At 47.5% G+C, this 26,006-nt stretch overlaps 1 long non-coding RNA gene across 1 annotated transcript; it reads left to right on the top strand.

Moving 5' to 3' along the window:
• Positions 1-13,416: 13,416 nt before the first annotated feature.
• LOC117183656 (uncharacterized) lies at positions 13,417-14,373 on the top strand. The gene is made up of 2 exons (XR_004468786.1): positions 13,417-13,559; positions 14,207-14,373. It is a non-coding gene; the product is annotated as an uncharacterized lncRNA (long non-coding RNA).
• The last annotated feature ends 11,633 nt before the right edge of the window (positions 14,374-26,006 follow it).

The raw sequence follows: 26,006 nt of genomic DNA, 5'->3' as shown, positions 1-26,006 counted from the left end.
GCCCAAAAAACGGGCCAGCGCCAAACTCAAGCGCAACTCCAGGGCAATTTTAGGCAAACTAGAGCTGTGGACTCCTATAAAAGTCCTCATTACGACAAAAAGCAAGACGCGTCGATCGCACAGCAGGGAAGATCCAACCAACGATCCAATAGCGGCAGGACTCGGGCCCAGGGCCCGGAGCCCATGGATGTAGATCCTTCTTCTTCCAAACTCAGACTGCCCACTGCTTACCAAAAACCTTTCGGGTCGGGTGGACGCAATCAAAATTTTACGAGGAAAACAAACGCGTCAGAGCGCACCTCGAGAAATTGGCAGCAGAGGATAGAGCACACTACAACCGGGGACAACCAGACCGACACGGCCTACAATGGGGCTGCGGCCGAAGCTGTCGCTGAGATAGAAGCGGAGGGCGAATTAGAGTACGAGAGCGACTCAGTGAATTTTTTAGGGGAAGATCCCTGCTGCTATTCGTGTGGCGGAAAATAGCAGGGATTAATATGAAGCTTCTCATAGACACGGGTGCGTCAAAGAATTACATCAAGCCGTGTAAATGGCTTCGCGGCGTCATCCCTGTCGAGACACCCTTTCCCGTCTACTCAATCAACGGGACAAATGAAATTTCGAAGAAATGCCTTCTGTCAATATTCGGCAAGACCTCCCCATTTTTTTTGTTAGAATCATTATCATCATTTGACGGCATCATTGGCCTTGACCTGCTATCGCAGGTAGGGGCGACATTGTGCTTAAAGAGCGGTACACTCAGATTCGGTAACACGACTGAGGTAATCAAATTCCACAAGTGCATAGACGTCAACCACACAAACGTTATTGACGTCGATGCTCCCCCAGCCATAAGGGCGGACTTTATAAAAATGTTAAATAAGAGGAGTAAGGCATTTGCCGACCCTAACGGGGCTCTGCCTTATAATACTTCGGTCGTGGCCACTATCTGCACTGTGGACGACGAACCAATTTACTCCAAGCTGTACCCGTACCCTATGGGTGTAGCTGATTTTGTCGAATCAGAGGTCAAGAGCCTTTTGAAAGACAAAATCATTCGCAAATCCAGATCGCCATATAATAATCCTATATGGGTGGTCGACAAAAAAGGCACTGATGAAGCGGGCAATAAGAAGAAACGTCTCGTAATGGACTTTCGGAAGCTCAATCAAAAAACAGTGGCCGACAAATACCCGATGCCAAGCATCTCAATGATCTTAGCAAACTTGGGTACTGCCAGATACTTCACAACACTGGACTTGAAGTCAGGATACCACCAAATAACCTTGGCGGAGCGCGACCGAGAAAAGACTTCCTTTTCTGTAAATGGAGGGAAGTACGAGTTTTGCCGACTGCCCTTTGGTCTACGAAATGCAGGTAGCATTTTCCAGAGAGCAATCGATGATGTTTTGCGCGAACAAATCGGCAAAACATGCTACGTCTATGTCGATGACGTAATTATTTTCTCCAAGTCTCAAGACGACCATGTTAAACACGTCGACTGGGTGCTGAAAAGCCTCTATGACGCCAACATGAGAGTCGCTCGAGAGAAGTCCAATTTTTTTAAGACGAGCGTGGAATACCTCGGCTTTATTGTGACTAACGAAGGCACGAGGACGGACCCTGAGAAGGTGAAGGCCATCCAGGAGTACGTCGAGCCAACAACGTTGTTCGGCCTAAGGTCGTTCTTGGGCCTGGCAAGTTACTACAGATGCTTCGTGAAAGATTTCGCGTCAATTGCCCGACCGCTTTCTGATATTTTAAAAGGGGAAAATGGGTCCATCAGCAAATACAAATCAAAAAAAACCACTATAAATTTGAGCGAGGTCCAACGACACGCCTTTCAGAAATTAAGGAACATTCTGGCATCAGAAAACGTAATATTGATGTACCCAGATTACAAAAAACCGTTCGACCTAACGACCGACGCCTCTGCCTATGGCATCGGGGCGGTCCTTTCACAAGGCGGCCGCCCAATAACTATGATTTCAAGGACACTAAAGAAAGGTGAGCGTCACTACGCCACCAATGAACGCGAGCTTTTAGCAATTGTGTGGGCCTTGGGGAAGCTTCGTCACTACATTTACGGAGTCAGGGACATTAATGTGTTCACTGACCACCAGCCACTCACGTTTGCGGTTTCCGAAGGAAACCCTAACTCTAAAATAAAACGCTGGAAGGCACGCATTGACGAGCTCGGTGCCAAGCTTTTCTATAAGCCAGGCAAAGAAAACCATGTCGCAGACGCATTGTCTCGACAAAACATCAATGCATTGGAAGACAGCGCGCCACCATCTGACGCAGCGACAATACACAGCGAAGCGTCTTTGACTTACACGATAGAAACGACAGACAAACCTGTCAATTGTTTTAGGAATCAAATCGTCCTAGAAGCGGCGCGTTTTCCTCTAAAGCAGATGTTCATTCTTTTCGGGGAAAAAACGCGACACATAATAAATTTTACGGACAAAAATGCGTTCACTGGGGTCGTGAAGACCTCAGTAAACCCTACGGTTGTAAACGCAATCCACTGTGATTTTCCGACTCTAGCCTGCATTCAGCATGAGCTAGTACGCGCCTTTCCGTCGACCAAGTTCTGGCATTGCAAGAATCTGGTCACAGACATTTTCAATGAAAATGAAAGAAAGGAGATTGTCACAATCGAACACAATCGAGCACATAGAGCTGCTCAGGAAAACGTAAAACAGGTCTTGGCCGATTACTATTTCCCAAAAATGACTAAACTCGCAAGCGAGGTAGTCATGAATTGCAGGATTTGTTCTAGAGCAAAGTACGATAGGCATCCAAAAAAACAGGAGCTGGGACCAACGCCAGTCCCTTCGTTCACTGGAGAAATGCTTCACGTCGACATTTTTTCAACAGATAGGAAGTACTTCCTAACATGCGTGGACAAATTCTCGAAATTTGCCATCGTACAACCGATAGCTTCCCGCACGATTGCGGATATAAAGGCTCCACTCTTGCAACTTATGAACATTTTCCCCAACACTAGACAAATATATTGCGACAATGAACCATCGCTGAATTCAGAAACCATCAGGTCACTTCTGCGAGACAATTTCGGAGCCCACATTGTGAATGCTCCTCCCCTCCACAGCACTTCAAACGGCCAAGTTGAAAGATTCCATAGTACTCTGTTGGAAATCGCGAGATGCCTCAAGATAGCGAAGGGAATCGTCGACACAGTCGACCTTTTCCTCCAGGCAACAGTGGAGTACAACAGGTCGGTACACTCGGTAACCAACAAGAAGCCGATCGATATTTTAAACGCCGCTGCAGCAGACTTTCACAGCGAGGTACAGAACAGGGTACGGAAAGCTCAGATTGTGCAGAACAATCGAGCCAACCGATCGCGTCAGAACAGAGTTTTTAGAGTAGGTGATAAGGTATTAATGAAAACCAACAGACGCCTCGGAAATAAACTAACCCCGTTGTACGTGGAAGAAACGGTAGAAGCGGACTTGGGGACAACGGTCCTAATTAGGGGGAGGGTTGTGCACAAAGACAATCTTAGGTAATGCCCCTATGCCCATACGTGAGCGTTCCACTCAGCCGACTATTTTTTACGCTCCCTTTACATTCATACTTAGAGACTCGATCACAGATTACCAAGCAACCTTTTCTTTCATTCCTTAGGTTGTTTCACATGATAATCCTTCTGGTGGCCTTGGTAAACGCTCGCATAACAGACTACTCACATTCTGACTACGTACCGATATTGGAAGGCGACATACTCGTATGGGACGAAATAAATTACCTTAGGCATTCGACAAATTTAACGGATTACGAACGAATGGCGGACGAGACCGCAAATTTGACCTAGATGTTTCCACAGTCGCACATGCGAAAACTACTAGTGGTGGATACCGACCATATCCGAAATATGTTAGCCACGATTAGCGTGCACCACAGAGTTGCTAGGAGCCTAAACATCCTGGGCTCGGTCTTAAAGGTGGTAGCCGGAACTCCGGACGCGGACGACTTAGAAAAGATACGAATAAACGAGGCCCAACTTATTGAATCGAATAACAGGCAGATAAGCATAAATTCTAAGTCTCAGGAGCAAATCAACCGCTTAACAGACTCAGTCAATAAATTGCTAGAGGCAGCAAAGGGAAAGCAAATTGACTCGGCTCACCTGTACGAGACCTTGCTGGCTAGGAACAGAATGTTGGCATCCGAACTAAGTAATCTCATGCTCACCATTTCCCTCGCAAAAGTTAACGTAATCAATCCGGTCATATTAGACCATGATAACTTGAATTCTATTTTCTCTAATCAGCTCACCAATGTTATCGTAACTAACATTTTAGAAGTATCTAAAATCAAAGTTTTTCAATCAAATAGCATAATACACTTTGTCATTCAATTCCCTAAGATTAAGTACATTTGCAAAAAGATAACTATTTTCCCGGTCGCCCACGACGGCACCGTCCTTCGACTTGACGATAACATCGTCGCCGACTGCAACGACCAGATAGTAACAGTGACGGACTGCAAACAGACGACCACGACAACATTCTGTGAAACGTCGACAAAGGACTCCTGTGCCCAAGGATTATATTCTGGTGGCGTGGCCCACTGCCAGTCGCAACCCAGCCACCTCAGCGCCATCACACTGGTCGACGACGGGATCATTATCATCAACGATCACCCAGCAGCAGTAAGTTTCGACGGCAGCGCGGCGCTCAACATTCAACGATTATGCCGTCATAAATGGTTCACGCTATCAGAATCGCAAAAACGTTCAGAGCCGATACCCAGGAGTTGCATCTTCACCCTTGCTAAATGTTACCGAGCATAAAAGGGTGCTGAGCCTGCCATTCCTCCACCAGTTGAGCGAGGAGAACCTCAACTTCATCAAGGAGATAAAGGAAGAGGTGTCCTCACGTTCCAGACCAATCTTTGCATTCTGCCTAGGACTAGGTATTTGTGGCCTAGTATGTGGCATGGCCATGCTCAGACTATACTTGACGAAGAAGCGCGACGCCCGGCAAATCAATGGATTAATGGCAAGACTAAGTGCGCCGGGGACGGCGACTGCTCAAGGGGGGGAGTAGTTATCCGATCCAGCCGGATACCCCTCCCTCTGCATTTGGTTCTCGACCCTACAGCGGGTCAATGAGCTTAAACACCTTCATATGAACCAAATACAGCACATGCCTCGTCGCGTAATAGAACACGAGAGTTGCAGCGTTGACGGAAACACTTGCCCAGACGGCCCAACAACAACCATGGGGCCGTGGAACGTGGGAAACTGCCGCTGCTCAACATAACACCGGCGCGTGTGCCATGTCAGCAGATTAATGCACCGGCGACTGCGCAGCCGGCGTTCGGGGACTTAATATTAAGACTTTCATTTTTATGTAAATTTAGATTCTCTTAGACCTCCAACGAGGAACAATAAATCTCGCTTCGACGAGTAAATAATAAAGAATAAATACTACAATAAACGTCGATTCTACTTAACTTAACTTGTATGTAGTATACTTACTGTATACCTTGTATATATGTAGTATACTGTATGGTTAGTGGCAGTACATACATAAGCAGAAAAAACACGCACAGACACGTTGTGTGTGATACACAAAAAGACAAGCACTCGTCGGGTACACAGACACAAGTCGAAAAGAGCCGCAAAATGATGCAAACACCGCCGCCGTTGCATTGGAAAGAGAGAGAGAAGGTGCTGTACCAGGAACGTCGCGCCCGAGTGCAAACGAGATGGAAGATTTAGAAAAAGCGGAAAAGAATACTGAGGACAAGATTGATCAAATGATAAAGTTGCTAAGTTTGAAAGTGCTTTGCGATGAGCAACGAGAAATGAAGATCGCTCCAGATAATTTTACAAAAGTTGTGAGCGATTGTGATGGAAAATCGGTTCCCATAGAAAAATGGTTTGAGATTTTCGAAAAAAATGCCGACGCATATGAGCTTACTGTAAAGCAAAAGTATGTGCAGGCCAGAGGAAAAATTACCGGTGCAGCTAAGGTTTTCCTTGAAGCACAATGCGTGTGCACCTATGAGGAACTCAAGAACGTATTATTGGATGAATTCACATGTAGCTATAACAGTGCAGACATTCATAAGCTGCTGCAAGAAAGAAAGAGGAAGAGTAGTGAGTCGATGCACGAGTACTTGCTGCAGATGAGAAAAATAGCAGCAGTCGGACATGTTGAAGACGCGGCTGTTATAAGCCATATTATGAACGGTCTGGACATAAGAAAAGAGTATAAGTATGCCATGTATCGCTGTAAGACCTTCAGGGCCATGAAAGAAGAGTTCGATATCTATGATCGTTTGAACATATTGGAGAAGAAGGGCAATAACGAACAGCATAAGACGAGTTTCAAGCAGCAAAGTGGGCAAAGCGGTAAAAAAGAATATTGCTTTAACTGTGGATCAGGAGAACACAAACGCAAAGACTGCAAAGCCGAAACGAAGTGTTTTAACTGCAATCAGAATGGTCACATTTCGCGTAACTGTCCTTATGAAGCTGATAAAGTTGATAAAGTTTGCGTCATTTTGGATCGCAGTCGCATGAAAGAAATTCAAATAAACGGCATTGTAGTTGACTGTCTTGTGGATACAGGGTCAGATGTAACCATAATCAAAGAGAGTATGTTGAAGACCATGAAAAACGTTAAACTTTTGAAGTGCACAACTATGTTGCGCGGTCTGGGTCAGATATCAACAAAGCCTGTTGGATACTTTAATGCAGAAGTTACCGTGGATAACTTGCAGACCACACAGAAGTTTTTAGTAGTCCCCAGTAGCCAGATTGATTTCGACGCACTTTTGGGGCATGATTTCATTAAAAAGTTTCGTCGCTGATATGCAAGGATACACGTTCTTGAAGCATGACGCAGATCCTGTGCCAACAGATGAGCATGCTCTTATATATAATGTAACTGAAGAGTCATCCTTTGTAGCTCCACCGCAATATCGAAAAGACGTTGAACAGATGATAAGAAACAGTTACCAAATGCCCACAGAAGTTGCAAAGCAGTCTCCAATTCAACTGAAGATAGTTCCCGACGGAGTAATCAAGCCGTTTCATCACTCACCGAGTCGTTTATCGACAGACGAAGCCAGTGCCGTAAAGAAGCAAGTCGAAGAATGGAACGAGCAAGGAATCGTACGCAAGTCGTCTTTAAATGTAGCGAGCAGAGTTGTCGTCGTGAAGAAAAAAGATGGTACACTTAGAGTTTGCGTAGACTACAGGAAGTTAAACAGCATGGTATTGCTGGACTGCTTCCCAGTACCGATCATGGAGGAAGTCTTGGAAAAGCTGCAGTCGGCTAAGTGGTTTACCATAATGGACCTTGAAAACGGATTTTTCCATGTTCCTATGGAAGAGCAAAGCAAGTCGTATACGGCCTTCGTCACAAAGGAGGGATTATTCGAGTTTAATAAAGCGCCTTTCGGATTCAAGAACTCGCCAGCTGCGTTCATTCGGTTCGTAAGCTATATTTTTCAAGAATTAATCAACTCTGACATTATGCAGCTTTATATGGACGACATAATTGTTTACGCCGCGTCGCCCGAGGTATGCATGAGGAAGACGAAGTTGGTTCTGGAGACAGCTGCGCAGTTTGGCCTAAAGATCAAGTGGAAGAAATGTAGCTTCATGCAGCCACGCATTATCTTTCTGGGCCATATCTTTGAGGACGGGAGAATCTGGCCCGGCAAAGAGAAGACAGCAGCTGTCAGTCGGTTTGATACGCCCAAAGACATTAAAGCAGTTCAAGCATTTCTGGGACTCACAGGCTTTTTCAGAAAGTTCATCCCTGGCTATGCACAAGTTGCCCGGCCGCTCACGAATCTACTCAGGGAGGAAGCCGTTTTCAACATTGGCGAAGCAGAGCAACAGTCGCTACAAACCTTAAAGAATCTGCTTGTAATCGCACCTGTATTACATTTATACTCACGAGAAGCGCCAACGGATCATACCTCGCACTCAAGAAGTTTCGTCACTACCTGTTGGGGATCAAATTTGATCTTGCCACTGACTGTGCGGCGTTTAAGCAGACAACAACGAAAGCAGATATACCCGGAGAAGTTTCCCAGTGGATTCTGTATATGGAGGACTTTACATTCAAAGTAGTACACCGCCCAGGGGACAGAATGAGACACGTGGACTGTCTCAGTCGTTTTCCGCAGACATGCATGTTCGTGACGACGGAGCTAACAGCTCGGATAAAGAAAGCACAGCAGGATGACGATTTCATCAAAGCCACAGTTGAGATCCTGAAGCAGCACCCATATCAAGACTACAAGCTAAAAGGAGGTCTTCTCTTCAAATCTGTAAATGGCAATGACGTATTGGTGGTTCCAAGGCTGATGGAAAGGGAAATCATTCAAGGATCGCATGAAGTTGGTCATTTCTCCACAGCGAAGACAATGCACTCAGTTCAGCAGCAATACTGGATTCCGCACCTAATTGTATTGTTGTATAATTTTCAGCAAAAAGTTGGGAAAACAAGAAGGCTATCTTCATTGCATTGACAAGGGTGACACATGTGACGCCCAGCGCCAGGAAAAACAGGCGCCGGCGCCACAAACACCAAACCAACCTCAATAGAATCACCAAGACAAGCCATGAAGATTAGAAAATAAGTATTAGTAGGATAAGTAGAACATAAGCGACAATACATGAAGACCTGCTACAGAATAAAATAAATATAAATAAACAAACAATACAAACAAACAAACCACAGCTGAGCCCCACCAAGTGTGGCCATAACCCACGCGCCAACGGGCACACTATCAGCCGGCCGTGCAAACGCGTTAGGGCCCCGCAGCACAACGCGCTAGGGACAGACCGTAAGATCACCCGCGTTTTGGGAATAAAAGGAGCTCCGCCAGAGCGATCATCATCAGTTCGGCTCCGGCCAGTGGAGAGGTAAGCATCCGCAGCAGCCCCAGCGATCCTCCCATTCTCCTCGAAGTGCATTAAACCTCCGCCTCCCTTCTTCTCCTCGGAGCGCATTAACCCTCCGCAACATTTCTTCTCCTCGGAGCGCATTCACCCTCCGCAACATTTCTTCTCCTCGGAGCGCATTCACCCTCCGCAACATTAATTCTCCTCGGAGCGCATTCACCCTCCCCAACATTTATTCTCCTCGGAGCGCATTCACCCTCCGCAACATTAATTCTCCTCGGAGCGCATTCACCCTCCGCAACCTTTCTTCTCCTCGGAGCGCATTCACCCTCCGCAACACTAATTCTCCTCGGAGCGCATTCACCCTCCGCAACATTAATTCTCCTCGGAGCGCATTCACCCTCCGCAACATTTCTTCTCCTCGGAGCGCATTCACCCTCCGCCACATTTACTTCTCCTCGGAGCGCATTAACCCTCCGTAACATTAATTCTCCTCGGAGCGCATTCACCCTCCGCAACATTTACTTCTCCTCGGAGCGCATTAACCCTCCGCAACATTAATTCTCCTCGGAGCGCATTCCCCCTCCGCCACATTAATTCTCCTCGGAGCGCATTAACCCTCCGCAACGTTAATTCTCCTCGGAGCGCATTCACCCTCCGCAACATTTACTTCTCCTCGGAGCGCATTAACCCTCCGCAACATTTCTTCTCCTCGGAGCGCATTCACCCTCCGCAACATTTAATTAGCCTCGGAGCGCATTCGCCCTCCGCAACATTTACTTCTCCTCGGAGCGCATTAACCTTCCTCCACAGAATCACTCCTCGGCGCGCAGTAACCCTCCGCAACACCCTTCTCCGCGAAGCACAGACGACCTCCGTCGATCCGGCCAGACGACTCCCCGGCCCCGCACGCAACCATCCGCCACGTGCGGCCCAACCGAAGGACGACCCAGAAGGACGAGCCCGCCGCAAAAACACCCGCGCAACTACTAACTTTGTACCATTAAGCACAATAAATCTAACTCTATCTCTTTTATTACCGATCCCAGCCTGCCTTATTCTTGAACCACGAGACTCTCTTTCATCTACCACACCCAGAGATCAAACAAATTTCTGTGGAACCCGGCGCGACGAGCATACCCCGGCCGAAGCGTCGTCACAGTGGCGCCCGAGCAGGTTGTGGTAGCATAAGAAACATAATCTCAAAGTCAAGATGGCAAAACAATGGATAAACCAAGCAACGAAACTGGAGTTGCAAAACTATTGCGAAGAATTCGGATTGGAGAAACTGGAGGGACTAGAAACCCAAAAGAAACAACTACTACAATTTTCAGAGAGAACAGACCTCCCAATACATATGCGAGAGAGGCTAGAACAACTAGCAAATACCCAAACACGAGGAAAAAGCCCAAGGCAACAGTCACCAAAAGGAGGACCACAAAAACCAACAATGGAAGAGATCCAAGGGGAGACCAGGACAGGCAGGAAGAAATCCCTATTTCCAAAACAAATAAAGAAAGGATCGCCAGAAGCAGTAGCGATAATAGAAAAAATACGCAAGTGAGACCTGATCTTTACAGGAAAAGGAGGGCTGCTAGAATTCCTGAGCAGGATGGAGGAATTAGCAGAAACCTACGGGGTAGAACCGGACCACCTCGTATTCGCAATGCCGATAATCCTGGAAGAAAGCGCACTAGACTGGTGGCACACAAAACCAGCGCCAATCACATCATGGGAGGATGCAAAGGTCGGACTAAAAGAGAACTTCATATCCCCCAGATACCAAGAGGAGCTGGCAAAACAAGTGGCAGAGCGAAAACAAGAGGAAACAGAACCAGTTGGAGACTATATCCAAGAAATAAGGAAGTTAATGAGGTTCGGAACCTACACAGAGCAGGAAAAACTGGAAATAATATACCAGAACTGCCGGCTGCCGCTTAAATTATACGTGAAGAGGAGAGAATTCCAAACGCTGTCAGAATTCATGATCATCACAGAGGAATTCGAAAAAATTGAGACAGATGCCGGACTCTCAAAAATTACAGGGCGCCAATGGCGCCCAGCTTGGCAAAGGAACCAATACCGACAAAGGAAATGCCAAAGATGTGGCAACTATGGGCACGAGGCCCGAACATGCAACAGGGAACCCGTACTGTACTGCTGGACCTGCTACAAACAAGGAGTACGCACAATAGTCTGCTGCAGAAAACAAACGGAAAACACACAGGGCGCAGGAACAACCCGCGAACCTCCTGTGGCCCAAAACCAGCGGAGCGGGACAACACACAACTAATATTTAACAAGAACCAGCTTTTAGGACGGGCCAGGATCGGATCACAACTGATGGATGTAATCATCGATACAGGGGCAACAAGATGCATGATAAACGAAAAGACGGCCGAAAAACTAAAAGAGGAAGGTATCGAAGGAGTGGAAAACAGATTAATCCGGCTAGCGGATGGAAGCACTCGGAGAACAACACGGAGAATCCAACTAACGGTAGAACTAGGGGGAAAAGAGACCAACCAATCATTCATAATCATGACAGGGGTCCCAGATACGCCCATACTAGGAATGGAATTTTTAAAGGATGCAGGCACATCAATAACGTGTGGAGAAGCCACGGTAAACTTCAACGGGGAACCAAACCCAAACAGAAAGGAGGAAAACGCAAGAAACTCAGTAACAGAACCGACGGACGAAGAAATCGAAAAATGGATTAAAACAGAGGTACAAAAATCCAACACGCTGGAAGGGGTGAGCAATGTTACGAAACATCGGATATTCCTGAAAGATGACAGACCAGTCAAACAGAGGTATTACCCAAGAAACCCAGCACAAATGGAAATCATCAACAAAGAGATCAACGAGCTCATAAAGCAAGATCTAATAGAACCATCACACAGCCCATACAGCTCGCCGATTGTTCTCATAAAAAAGAAAACCGGAGATTGGAGGGTCTGCGTGGATTATCGACTGTTAAACGAAAAAACAGAGAAGGACGCATACCCACTACCACGGATGGACTTTATTCTAAAACAGCTTAAAGAGGCTAAATACATTAGCACGCTAGACTTAAAGTCAGGGTATTGGCAAATCCCAATGGAAAAACAGAGCCGACCCTACACAGCCTTTACAGCTCCAGGGCGAGGATTGTACCAATGGAAGGTCATGCCATTCGGACTCACAACAGCACCGGCTACGTTCCAAAGAGCCCTAGACTCGGTAATCGGACCGGACATAGAACCATTCGCTTTCGCATACCTAGACGACATAATCGTAATTGGGCGGACGAAAGTGGAACACATGCAAAAACTAAAAACGGTATTCGAACGGCTACGGACAGCAAACCTACGCATTAACGCAGCAAAATGTCATTTCTTTCAAAAGAAACTGAAATACCTAGGCCACATGGTAAGCGAGGAAGGAATTCACACAGACCCAGATAAAGTAGCGGCCATTAAAGAACTCACCGCACCAACTACACTGAAACAACTGCATAGTTTTTTGGGCCTGGCGTCTTGGTACCGCAGATTCGTACCAGCGTACACCGAACGGGCAAAAGCGCTACAAGACCTTCTCAAAAAGGGGCAAAAATTTGAGTGGGGCGAAGCACAGGAGAACAGCTTCGAAGACCTAAAGCTGTGTCTAACGGAAGCGCCAATATTAGCATGCCCGGACTTCAGGAAAACATTCATACTGCAAACGGACGCAAGCGACTGCGGCCTAGGAGCAGTGTTGACCCAGGAAGATGCAGACGGAGAACATGTAATTTCCTACGCAAGCCGCAAGCTCAAAAGCGAGAAACGAAATACTCCGCAACAGAAAAAGAATGCCTAGCCATCTACTGGGGGGTACACAAGATGAGGATGTACCTAGAAGGCTACCAATTTATCGTAGTTACGGATCACCTAGCCCTCAAATGGTTAAATTCCATCGAAAGCCCATCCGGACGAGTAGCAAGATAGGCATTGGGACTGCAACCGTTCTCATTCGAAATACGATATCGGAAAGGCAAGCTGAACGCAGTGGCGGACGGACTCTCCCGCTTACCACGCGAAGAAACCCGAATAGCAGAAATCGTAGAATGCGCTTGGTATCAAAACAAATGGAACCAAGTAGAGATGACACCAGAAGAAGCTACGGATTTTGCCATAAAACACGGCCGATTATACCGACACATACCAAGCCAAGCCGATGAAGACGACCAACCCTGGAAACTGTGCGTTCCAAAACAAGAGCGACAGAGGGTACTAACGCGAAACGCACGAAAATCCGAATAAGGCTGCGATATTTTTGGCCAGGACTAAGCAGAGACGTAACACGATTCGTCCGAACATGCGAAAGCTGCCAAAAATTTAAGGTATCGCAACAGGCAGCGGCTGGCAAAATGCTCACCAAAATCGCAAACGCACCATGGGAAACAATATGCGTCGATTTCGTGGGACCACTGCCAAGATCGCCGCGCGGCAACACCGCACTAATCGTATTTATCGATAAATTTTCGAAATGGGTGGAGGTCACACCGGCAAGAAGCGCAACGGCGGACGCATTCCTAAAGGCGTTCAGAGAAAAAATACTGGCGAGGGGAGGTGCACCAAAGCGAGTGATCTCAGACAACGGCGTACAATTTACAAGCAGAAAGACGAAACAGGTAATGAAAACGTGGGGCATCACCCAACAATTCACGGCTCCATACACACCACAAGAAAACCCAACCGAACGAGCGAACCGAACACTAAAGACTATAATCGCACAATTCGCGGGAGGGAAACACAACAAATGGGACGAACAACTACCCGAACTAACCCTAGCGATAAATAGCAGCAAGTCTGAATCAACAGGGTTTAGCCCGGCATACCTGATATTCGGGAGAGAACTTAGACTACCGGGCAACCTATTTGACGAGGTAACACTAGGGTCAGGGTTCAACAATCAAACAAACCAAGAAAGCACCGACAAACGGAAACAAACAGAAACCATGGCCAGGCAAAACATGGAAGAAGCAGCAGCAAAACAAGCAAGACATTACAATTTGCGAAAGCGAGCATGGAAACCAAAAAATGGGGACTTAGTATGGGTACGAACGCACCCACTATCGAAAAAGATCGACAAGACAACAGCGAAACTAGAACCGAAATACACCGGCCCGTGTAAGGTACTCGAACAAACCTCCCCAGTGATCATAACCTTACAAGATACGACGACGAACAAAAGACTAAGGGCACACGTCTCACAACTAAAACCTGCAAAAATAGAGGAAGCAATTACAATAACGATGCCCTCTCTCTACCTTTTCAGACAAATGGAAAATAAAGAAGAGAAATTCAACATGTCGGCCCGAAAATTCAAAGAGAGGATGTCACGGGCCAGCCACAAGAACCGAGCCACAAAACTTCTACCGGACGCCCTCCCGCCCAGCTCAAGAATGAAAGTATCGGGGACAAAGGTGTCAGCGCCCAGGAAAGCAGAAACGAACATAACAATGGAAACCACGGCAGGACAACGCGAGACCCAAGGAGAACAAACAGCGACGCACAAGGAAGCAATACCAAAAAAAAAGAGGATCAGCTGGGCAAACCAAGCCAAACTACAGGAACAAACGGCACGAGAAACCAGCGAACAACAAGGCCCGAAACTTTCCTGGTCCGAACAAATGGAAGACGAAGAGTCCGACCGGGACGTGCTGGACCTAAACCCTGAGCGGCCAACACCAGAACCGGAAACCCGGAGGCCCATCCATAGAGGCACCATCCCGGGCGAATGGAATGTCGCAGAAAAATTTGAACTAGCGACAACGGCGATCGAACTAGTCAAAGCCAAACTCCTCGACCGCCCAAAACACACTCAACGGCGATTCAAAATGTGGAACGAGAAACAAGAGGCGTGTTGGGTGAAGATCGGCCGAGCTGGAGATGTCCGCATAAGCGCATGGTTCCCAACAAAGTAAGGCGGCAACACTCCACTGGGAAAGGAGGGGGGAGTGTGACGCCCAGCGCCAGGAAAAACAGGCGCCGGCGCCACAAACACCAAACCAACCTCAATAGAATCACCAAGACAAGCCATGAAGATTAGAAAATAAGTATTAGTAGGATAAGTAGAACATAAGCGACAATACATGAAGACCTGCCACAGAATAAAAGAAATATAAATAAACAAACAATACAAATAAACAAACCACAGCTGAGCCCCACCAAGTGTGGCCATAACCCACGCGCCAACGGGCACACTATCAGCCGGCCGTGCAAACGCGTTAGGGCCCCGCAGCACAACGCGCTAGGGACAGACCGTAAGATCAGCCGCGTTTTGGGAATAAAAGGAGCTCCGCCAGAGCGATCATCATCAGTTCGGCTCCGGCCAGTGGAGAGGTAAGCATCCGCAGCAGCCACCAGCAGCCCCAGCGATCCTCCCATCCTCCTCGGAGTGCTTTAAACCTCCGCCTCCCTTCTTCTCCTCGGAGCGCATTAACCCTCCGCAACATTTCTTCTCCTCGGAGCGCATTCACCTTCCGCAACATTTCTTCTCCTCGGAGCGCATTCACCCTCCGCAACATTAATTCTCCTCGGAGCGCATTCACCCTCCGCAACATTACTTCTCCTCGGAGCACATTCACCCTCCGCAACATTAATTCTCCTCGGAGCGCATTCACCCTCCGCAACCTTTCTTCTCCTCGGAGCGCATTCACCCTCCGCAACACTAATTCTCCTCGGAGCACATTCACCCTCCGCAACATTTCTTCTCCTCGGAGCGCATTCACCCTCCGCAACATTACTTCTCCTCGGAGCACATTCACCCTCCGCAACATTAATTCTCCTCGGAGCGCATTCACCCTCCGCAACCTTTCTTCTCCTCGGAGCGCATTCACCCTCCGCAACACTAATTCTCCTCGGAGCGCATTCACCCTCCGCAACATTTCTTCTCCTCGGAGCGCATTCACCACCGGCACATTTACTTCTCCTCGGAGCGCATTAACCCTCCGCAACATTTCTTCTCCTCGGAGCGCATTCACCCTCCGCAACATTTCTTCTCCTCGGAGCGCATTCACCCTCCACAACATTAATTCTCCTCGGAGCGCATTCACCCTCCGCAACATTTACTTCTCCTCGGAGCGCATTAACCCTCCGCAACATTAATTCTCCTCGGAGCGCATTCCCCCTCCGCAACATTAATTCTCCTCGGAGCGCATTAACCCTCCGCAACATTAATTCTCCTCGGAGCGCATTCACCCTCCGCAACATTTCTTCTCCTCGGAGCGTATTCACCCTCCGCCACATTTACTTCTCCTCGGAGCGCATTAACCCTCCGCAACATTTCTTCTCCTCGGAGCGCATTCACCCTCCGCAACATTTCTTCTCCTCGGAGCGCATTCACCCTCCGAAACATTAATTCTCCTCGGAGCGCATTAACCCTCCGCAACATTAATTCTCCTCGGAGCGCATTCACCCTCCGCAACATTTACTTCTCCTCGGAGCGCATTAACCCTCCGCAACATTTACTTCTCCTCGGAGCGCATTAACCCTCCGCAACATTAATTCTCCTCGGAGCGCATTCCCCCTCCGCAACATTAATTCTCCTCGGAGCGCATTAACCCTCCGCAACGTTAATTCTCCTCGGAGCGCATTCACCCTCCGCAACATTTACTTCTCCTCGGAGCGCATTAACCCTCCGCAACATTTCTTCTCCTCGGAGCGCATTCACCCTCCGCAACATTTAATTAGCCTCGGAGCGCATTCGCCCTCCGCAACATTTACTTCTCCTCGGAGCGCATTAACCTTCCTCCACAGAATCACTCCTCGGCGCGCAGTAACCCTCCGCAACACCCTTCCCCGCGAAGCACAGACGACCTCCGTCGATCCGGCCAGACGACTCCCCGGCCCCGCACGCAACCATCCGCCACGTGCGGCCCAACCGAAGGACGACCCAGAAGGACGAGCCCGCCGCAAAAACACCCGCGCAACTACTAACTTTGTACCATTAAGCACAATAAATCTAACTCTATCTCTTTTATTACCGATCCCAGACTGCCTTATTCTTGAACCACGAGACTCTCTTTCAGCTACGTCTTTCGTAGCTTTCGTCTTTCAGACGAACTACGATTCTCCACGGGCAGAAATCTTATCTCCGACGGCGGGAAATTTACATCCCCTGACGGATAATTTATCCCCGCTGACGAATTACGTTTCTCCGCCGACAAAAAACTAATCTCCGCTGGTAGAACATTTACCTCCGGCGGCGGGAAATTTATATCCCCTGGCGGACAGCTTATCTCTGCTAACGAAATACGTCTCTCCGCTGACGGAAAACTTATTTCCGGTGCCGGGAAATCTATATCCTCTGTCGGACAACTTATCTCTGCTGACGAAATACGTCTCTCCGCTGGCAGTAAACTTATCTCCGGTGGCGGGAAATATATATCCCCTGCCGGACAACTTATCTCTGCTGACGAAATACGTCTCAACGCTGCCAGAAAACTTATCTCCGGCGGTGGGAAATTTATATCCCCTGCCAGACAACTTATCTCTGCTTACGAAATACGTCTCTCCGCTGACGGAAAACTTATTTCCGGTGCCGGGAAATCTATATCCGCTGGCGGACGACTTATCTCCGCTGGCAGACAATTTATCTCCGCTGACGAACTACGATTCTCCACGGGCAGAAATCTTATCTCCGACGGCGGGAAATTTACATCCCCTGACGGATAATTTATCCCCGCTGACGAATTACGTTTCTCCGCCGGCAGAAAACTAATCTCCGCTGGCAGAACATTTACCTCCGGCGGCGGGAAATTTATATCCCCTGGCGGACAGCTTATCTCTGCTAACGAAATACGTCTCTCCGTTGGCGGAAAACTTATCTCTGCTGACGAAATACGTCTCTCCGCTGGCAGAAAACTTACTTCCGGTGGCGGGAAATCTATATCCTCTGCCGGACAACTTATTTCTGCTGACGAAATACGTCTCTCCGCTGGCAGTAAACTTATCTCCGGTGGCGGGAAATATATATCCCCTGCCGGACAACTTATCTCTGCTGACGAAATACGTCTCAACGCTGGCAGAAAACTTATCTCCGGCGGTGGGAAATTTATATCCCCTGCCAGACAACTTATCTCTGCTTACGAAATACGTCTCTCCGCTGACGGAAAACTTATTTCCGGTGCCGGGAAATCTATATCCGCTGGCGGACAACTTATCTCCGCTCCCAGAAGGACGAGCCCGCCGCAAAAAAAACACGCGCAACTACTAACTTTGTACCATTAAGCACAATAAATCTAACTCTATCTCTTTTATTACCGATCCCAGCCTGCCTTATTCTTGAACCACGAGACTCTCTTTCAGCTACCACACCCAGAGATCAAACAAATTTCTGTGAAACCCGGCGCGACGAGCATACCCCGGCCGAAGCGTCGTCACACACACCACTATACACGCTGCACGTTGATCATTTGGGACCAATGGTTGCGACAGCCATGCAATACAAGTACATTTTTGCTGTGGTAGATGCATTCTACAAGTTTGTGTGGCTGTTCCCAACTAAGTCAACAGGTCACAAAGAAGTTGTGAAGAGGCTGAGAGATTGGTCATCTGTGTTTGGTTTTCCCAAGCGCATAGTCAGCGACAGAGGAGCAGCGTTTACATCCAACGCATTCAGCGAGTTTCTCAACGAGAACAAAGTCGAACATGTGTGTACAACGACAGGTGTGGCGAGAGGCAACGGTCAGATTGAGCGGGTGAACCGTTCAATTTTGGGTATCATCGCAAAGCTCTCAGCTCAGGAGTCAACGAAGTGGTACAAGCATGTGCCAAAGGTTCAGATGGCGATTAATTCGCATGTGCATTCTACGCTGAAGTCGTCGCCATTCGAGGTCATGTTTGGGACAAAGATGCACAGACAAGCTGAAAGTCGACTATTGGAGGTTCTCAACGAGGAGTTGGTTACGCAGTTTAACAACGAGCGCCAAGAACTGCGTGACCAAGCGAAACAAAACATTGAGGAGGCGCAAGAGGTGTACAAGCGCAATTATGATAAAAAACGACGACCTGAGCACGGCTACAGACTAGGAGACGTGGTCGCGATCAAGAGGACGCAGTTCGTCGCAGGACGCAAGTTGGCCAGCGAGTATCTAGGCCCATATGAAGTCACCAAGGTAAAGCGGAACGGTCGCTACGACGTCAGAAAGGTTGGTCAAGTCGAGGGGCCAAACATCACCGCAACGAGCAGTGACAATAAGAAGCTATGGCGTTTTTTCTCAGAGAACGAGGATATATTATCATCTGGGACAGATGAAGATGAGCAGGAGGGCCGAATGTAAAGGACAGTGTATCAAGCAGTTAACACTATCCCATCTAAATTAACATTTGAACTTAAGATACCATCGATAAGACCTAACCGATATAACCAGACTTAACCGATGTTTAAAAGACCTAGCCGATAAGGGGTTATCGATATGGGAGTCGGTTGTTGGAAGTAGAAGCAGAAAGTTGAACAAAAAGTCGGAAGAACAGAATCATTAATTGCACATCTTAAATCAAACACTTTGTACTCTTTTTCGATCAAAACATTATTAATAAACGATACTTTAATATTAATCTTACATATATTCCCTGCCGGACAACTTATCTCTGCTGACGAAATACGTCTCTACGCTGGCAGAAAACTTATTTCCGGTGCCGGGAAATCTATATCCGCTTGCGGACAACTTATCTCCGCTGGCAGACACTTTATCTCCGCTGACGAACTACGATTCTCCACTGGCAGAAATCTTATCTCCGACGGCGGGAAATTTACATCCCCTGACGGACAATATATGCCCGCTGACGAGTTACGTTTCTCCGCCGGCAGAAAACTAATCTCCGCTGGCAGAACATTTACCTCCGGGGGCGGGAAATTTATATCCCCTGCCGGAAATCTTATCTCTGCTAACGAAATACGTCTCTCCGTTGGAGGAAAACTTATTTCCGGCCCTGGGAAATCTATATCCGCTGGCAGACAATTTATCTCCGCTGACGAACTACGATTCTCCACGGGCAGAAATCTTATCTCCGACGGCGGGAAATTTACATCCCCTGACGGATAATTTATTTCCGCTGACGAATTACGTTTCTCCGCCGGCAGAAAACTAATCTCCGCTGGTAGAACATTTACCTCCGGCGGCGGGAAATTTATATCCCCTGGCGGACAGCTTATCTCTGCTAACGAAATACGTCTCTCCGTTGGAGGAAAACTTATTTCCGGCCCTGGGAAATCTATATCCGCTGGCAGACAATTTATCTCCGCTGACGAACTACGATTCTCCACGGGCAGAAATCTTATCTCCGACGGCGGGAAATTTACATCCCCTGACGGATAATTTATCCCCGCTGACGAATTACGTTTCTCCGCCGGCAGAAAACTAATCTCCGCTGGCAGAACATTTACCTCCGGCGGCGGGAAATTTATATCCCCTGGCGGACAGCTTATCTCTGCTAACGAAATACGTCTCTCCGTTGGAGGATAACTTATTTCCGGCCCTGGGAAATCTATATCCGCTGGCAGACAATTTATCTCCGCTGACGAACTACGATTCTCCACGGGCAGAAATCTTATCTCCGACGGCGGGAAATTTACATTCTCTGACGGATAATTTATCCCCGCTGACGAATTACGTTTCTCCGCCGGCAGAAAACTAATCTCCGCTGGCAGAACATTTACCTCCGGCGGCGGGAAATTTATATCCCCTGGCGGACAGCTTATCTCTGCTAACGAAAAACGTCTCTCCGTTGGAGGAAAACTTATTTCCGGCCCTGGGAAATCTATATCCGCTGGCAGACAATTTATCTCCGCTGACGAACTACGATTCTCCACGGGCAGAAATCTTATCTCCGACGGCGGGAAATTTACATCCCCTGACGGATAATTTATCCCCGCTGACGAATTACGTTTCTCCGCCGGCAGAAAACTAATCTCCGCTGGTAGAACATTTACCTCCGGCGGCGGGAAATTTATATCCCCTGGCGGACAGCTTATCTCTGCTAACGAAATACGTCTCTCCGCTGACGGAAAACTTATTTCCGGTGCCGGGAAATCTATATCCTCTGCCGGACAACTTATCTCTGCTGACGAAATACGTCTCTCCGCTGGCAGTAAACTTATCTCCGGTGGCGGGAAATATATATCCCCTGCCGGACAACTTATCTCTGCTGACGAAATACGTCTCAACGCTGCCAGAAAACTTATCTCCAGCGGTGGGAAATTTATATCCCCTGCCAGACAACTTATCTCTGCTTACGAAATACGTCTCTCCGCTGACGGAAAACTTATTTCCGGTGCCGGGAAATCTATATCCGCTGGCGGACGACTTATCTCCGCTGGCAGACAATTTATCTCCGCTGACGAACTACGATTCTCCACGGGCAGAAATCTTATCTCCGACGGCGGGAAATTTACATCCCCTGACGGATAATTTATCCCCGCTGACGAATTACGTTTCTCCGCCGGCAGAAAACTAATCTCCGCTGGCAGAACATTTACCTCCGGCGGCGGGAAATTTATATCCCCTGGCGGACAGCTTATCTCTGCTAACGAAATACGTCTCTCCGTTGGCGGAAAACTTATCTCTGCTGACGAAATACGTCTCTCCGCTGGCAGAAAACTTACTTCCGGTGGCGGGAAATCTATATCCTCTGCCGGACAACTTATTTCTGCTGACGAAATACGTCTCTCCGCTGGCAGTAAACTTATCTCCGGTGGCGGGAAATATATATCCCCTGCCGGACAACTTATCTCTGCTGACGAAATACGTCTCAACGCTGGCAGAAAACTTATCTCCGGCGGTGGGAAATTTATATCCCCTGCCAGACAACTTATCTCTGCTTACGAAATACGTCTCTCCGCTGACGGAAAACTTATTTCCGGTGCCGGGAAATCTATATCCGCTGGCGGACAACTTATCTCCGCTGGCAGACAATTTATCTCAGCTAACGAACTACGATTCTCCACGGGCAGAAATCTTATCTGCGACGGCGGGAAATTTACATCCCCTGACGGATAATTTATCCCCGCTGACGAATTACGTTTCTCCGCCGGCAGAAAACTAATCTCCGCTGGCAGAACATTTATCTCCGGCGGCGGGAAATGTATATCCCCTGCCGGACAGCTTATCTCTGCTAACGAAATACGTCTCTCCGCTGGCGGAAAACTTACTTCCGGTGGCGGGATATCTATATCCCCTGCCGGACAACTTATCTTTGCTGACGAAATACGTCTCTCCGCTGGAGGAAAACTTATTTCTCGTGGTGGGAAATATATATCCCCTGCCGGACAACTTATCTCTGCTGACGAAATACGTCTGTCCGTTTGCAGAAAACTTATCTCTGCTGGCAGAACATTTACCTCCGGCGGCGGGAAATTTATATCCGCTGCCGAACAGCTTATCTCTGCTAACGAAATACGTCTCTCCGCTGGCGGAAAACTTATCTCCGGCGGCGGGAAATTTATATCTGCTGGCGGAAAACTTTTCTCCGCTGACAGACATCTTATCTGCGCTGGCGGACATTTTATTTCCGCTGACGAGCTACGTTTCTCCGCCGGCAGAAAACTGATCTCCGCTGGCAGAACATTTACTTCCGGTGGCGGGATATCTATATCCCCTGCCGGACAACTTATCTCTGCTAACGAAATACGTCTCTCCGCTGGCGGAAAACTTATTTCTCGTGGTGGGAAATATATGTAGGGATCCTTGGTGGGCTCCCTACAAGTGAGTAAGAATCCGCTCCAGAAACTCCATCAAATATAAGCCACACATCGTTGTATTGTCTTTATTTTAATAAATGGTTACAATAAGTTTCTTTTTCTTAACGCGTTAAACTTATTTCCGGTGCCGGGAAATCTATATCCGCTGGCGGACGACTTATCTCCGCTGGCAGACAATTTATCTCCGCTGACGAACTACGATTCTCCACGGGCAGAAATCTTATCTCCGACGGCGGGAAATTTACATCCCCTGACGGATAATTTATCCCCGCTGACGAATTACGTTTCTCCGCCGGCAGAAAACTAATCTCCGCTGGCAGAACATTTACCTCCGGCGGCGGGAAATTTATATCCCCTGGCGGACAGCTTATCTCTGCTAACGAAATACGTCTCTCCGTTGGCGGAAAACTTATCTCTGCTGACGAAATACGTCTCTCCGCTGGCAGAAAACTTACTTCCGGTGGCGGGAAATCTATATCCTCTGCCGGACAACTTATTTCTGCTGACGAAATACGTCTCTCCGCTGGCAGTAAACTTATCTCCGGTGGCGGGAAATATATATCCCCTGCCGGACAACTTATCTCTGCTGACGAAATACGTCTCAACGCTGGCAGAAAACTTATCTCCGGCGGTGGGAAATTTATATCCCCTGCCAGACAACTTATCTCTGCTTACGAAATACGTCTCTCCGCTGACGGAAAACTTATTTCCGGTGCCGGGAAATCTATATCCGCTGGCGGACAACTTATCTCCGCTGGCAGACAATTTATCTCAGCTAACGAACTACGATTCTCCACGGGCAGAAATCTTATCTGCGACGGCGGGAAATTTACATCCCCTGACGGATAATTTATCCCCGCTGACGAATTACGTTTCTCCGCCGGCAGAAAACTAATCTCCGCTGGCAGAACATTTATCTCCGGCGGCGGGAAATGTATATCCCCTGCCGGACAGCTTATCTCTGCTAACGAAATACGTCTCTCCGCTGGCGGAAAACTTACTTCCGGTGGCGGGATATCTATATCCCCTGCCGGACAACTTATCTTTGCTGACGAAATACGTCTCTCCGCTGGAGGAAAACTTATTTCTCGTGGTGGGAAATATATATCCCCTGCCGGACAACTTATCTCTGCTGACGAAATACGTCTGTCCGTTTGCAGAAAACTTATCTCTGCTGGCAGAACATTTACCTCCGGCGGCGGGAAATTTATATCCGCTGCCGAACAGCTTATCTCTGCTAACGAAATACGTCTCTCCGCTGGCGGAAAACTTATCTCCGGCGGCGGGAAATTTATATCTGCTGGCGGAAAACTTTTCTCCGCTGACAGACATCTTATCTGCGCTGGCGGACATTTTATTTCCGCTGACGAGCTACGTTTCTCCGCCGGCAGAAAACTGATCTCCGCTGGCAGAACATTTACTTCCGGTGGCGGGATATCTATATCCCCTGCCGGACAACTTATCTCTGCTAACGAAATACGTCTCTCCGCTGGCGGAAAACTTATTTCTCGTGGTGGGAAATATATGTAGGGATCCTTGGTGGGCTCCCTACAAGTGAGTAAGAATCCGCTCCAGAAACTCCATCAAATATAAGCCACACATCGTTGTATTGTCTTTATTTTAATAAATGGTTACAATAAGTTTCTTTTTCTTAACGCGTTCTTCTCTGTACGTCTACTCGCTCCCGCAGTCGAACTCTTACTCACTATCGATATATCTTCCTCTACCCTTGACTATCCCTAGCGATAGATCGATACTCATTAAAGGGCTGCCAACCCTACATTCGGCCGTCCTGACTCATCATTCGACCCGAATGATTGAGACCACATCTTCATATACTCTGCCACCGTATTGGTCTTCAAAGGCCCTTCACCATCACCCACTTTCTCAACAATGTACCGTCCATGTCTTAGTTTACGCGTCACAATATAAGGACCCAAGAATCTTCCCTTTAGCTTCAATCCGGTTCCAAATTGGGTACGCTTAATAGCTACCATATCATTAACTTGGTACTCTTTTTCTGGTTTCCGGGACTTGTTGAATGACTTGCAATTTTCATTTTGTATCTGCACTATGTTATCTCTGGCTATCTTGCGAATTTCTTCTTTCTCCTGCTGCAGCTCTAAAATATACTCTTCCTCAACAAGCTTTTCTAAGTCACTGTCATACTTTGTCCTCATTTTGATGCCTGTCAAAATCTTAAATGGGGATATCTTGGTACTTCTCGGAGGAGTGGAGTTTATAAACGATTGTACCCTACCAACATGCTTGTACCAGGCTTTCGGATCTTCTGCGCAAAGCTTAGTTAACATAGTAGTAACGACCTTTTTAATTCGCTCTACCTGTCCATTACCACGCGGCACTCCTGTCGCTATCACCAAATGTTGGATATCCTGTTCCTTACAATATTCCTCGAAAACATTAGCAGTAAATGCAGTGCCTCTATCCGTGATCACACGCTTCGGGTTTCCAAAAACTTCGCCCTGTTTCTGCAACCTATCAACCACATCATCAGCGCCTGTACTCTTTGTTGGATAAAGCCAGACAAATTTAGAAAAAGCGTCGACAACTACTAGGACGTGGTTATACTGTTTCTTAGTCAACTCCATCGGTCCAATATGGTCAATATGATACGTTTGCAAAGGCTCATCAGATTTGTCAATTACATTCAAATACCCTTCTTTCTTTCCACATTTTGCGTCGCTCACAATGCACTCCACACACGACTTAACAATCCTATCCACTTTTCCTAACAACTCTGGAATAAAGTATTCGCGCTGCACTAAATCGATAGTTCTTTTGACACCAAAATGACCCTGACGATGAGCAATCATTATGATTTCGCTTTCCATCCCAGATGGTATTACGATCAACTCTTTAACTGGATCCTTGTGCAAAATGTCAAATAAAAGTCGTCGTAAGAACCCGACTCTAGCACTTTACAAATTGCTGATATCCAAATATCCTGACGTTGAGCCTGCTTTATTCGATGTCTCAGTGAATCTTCCAACAACAAACAATGCACTCTACTCAATGCATCGACGTGTTTCATCTTTGTCCCTGAACGATGCTCAATTTCATAATCGAAGTCCTGAAGAAAAATGGCCCAACGAGATACCTTAACTGGAACATCTTGTTTCCTCATCGTTAACGCAAAAGCATTACAGTCAGTAATAATTTTTATCTTTCTCCCAAGCAAATACACTCTCCACTTCTTTAAAGCCTGCACTATAGCGAGTACTTCAATCTCGTATGAAGGATACTTTTCTTCAGCTGGGGTTGTCTTACGACTCATATATTCTACCGGGTGGAAACATTGATCCTCTGAGTCCATTTGCAAAAGTATAGCTCCATACCCATACATACTTGCATC

Source organism: Drosophila pseudoobscura, chromosome 3 (assembly GCF_009870125.1).
Source record: "Drosophila pseudoobscura strain MV-25-SWS-2005 chromosome 3, UCI_Dpse_MV25, whole genome shotgun sequence".
In the NCBI taxonomy this organism is placed as follows: Eukaryota; Metazoa; Arthropoda; class Insecta; order Diptera; family Drosophilidae; genus Drosophila; species Drosophila pseudoobscura.
Note: the sequence above shows the minus strand (reverse complement) of the source record. Positions and strands in the feature narration are given on the sequence as shown.